The following is a 206-nucleotide window of genomic DNA, read 5'->3' as shown; positions in this document are numbered from 1 at the left end:
AGAGAGAAAGAGAGAGAGAGAGAGAGAGAGAGAGAGATGTGTCTGTTAGTGAAAGAGCGAGATAAATGTAAAAGCATGCCCGAATAAAATGCACAAAGCTATTTTTAATTGAGTCAAGTAAAGTCCTTTATTCCAAGATGTAGGCTATGCTTTTTTTTAATCAAATATTAATTCATTAACTTAGCCTACGTAGACATATTGTAGTA

The sequence above is a fragment of the Etheostoma spectabile genome, chromosome 9 (genome assembly GCF_008692095.1).
Source record: "Etheostoma spectabile isolate EspeVRDwgs_2016 chromosome 9, UIUC_Espe_1.0, whole genome shotgun sequence".
Lineage (NCBI taxonomy): Eukaryota > Metazoa > Chordata > Actinopteri > Perciformes > Percidae > Etheostoma > Etheostoma spectabile.
The sequence above is the reverse complement of the archived record's forward strand: the minus strand, read 5'-3'. Positions refer to the sequence as shown.